The following is a 566-nucleotide window of genomic DNA, read 5'->3' as shown; positions in this document are numbered from 1 at the left end:
AGCTTAGAGGCAAGCACTGAAATCCAGCCACATAAAAGAAAGTAAAAATTGCCTTATATATTGATAAAGCAGTGAAATATGGCAATATTTACATGATAAAATACGACACATTTAGTATGTTTGGTCTATGTGGTTCCTAACGAGAACTAATCATCCACTGTGTACATATTTCAGGAGACATGAATAAAAGGTAAATAAATATTATACAGTACCCTTGACTTTGGAAATGCATACTGTTCTTGTTACTTGTCGTGGAGTCAATTAGGACTCATGACAACCCCATGTGTGCAGAATAGAACTGTTCCATATGGTTTTTAAGGCATGACTTTTCACCAGGCCTTACCTCTGAACCATCTCTAGAGGTTGTGTTGAACCTCCACATTTTTAGTTAGTAGTCCAGAGCTAGGAGCTCTGGTGGTATAGTGGTTAACACATTTGGCTGTTAACTAAAAGCTCAGAGGTTTGAACTCACCAACAGCTCCACAGGAGAAAGATGAGGCAGTATGCTTCCATATAGATTTACATGGAAACCCTAGGGGACAGTTCTACTCTGTCCTACAGGGTCA

The sequence above is a fragment of the Orycteropus afer genome, unplaced genomic scaffold, assembly GCF_000298275.1.
Source record: "Orycteropus afer afer isolate SDZICR_OR568_19922 unplaced genomic scaffold, OryAfe1.0 scaffold01411, whole genome shotgun sequence".
Classification (NCBI taxonomy): Eukaryota; Metazoa; Chordata; class Mammalia; order Tubulidentata; family Orycteropodidae; genus Orycteropus; species Orycteropus afer.
The sequence above is the reverse complement of the archived record's forward strand: the minus strand, read 5'-3'. Positions refer to the sequence as shown.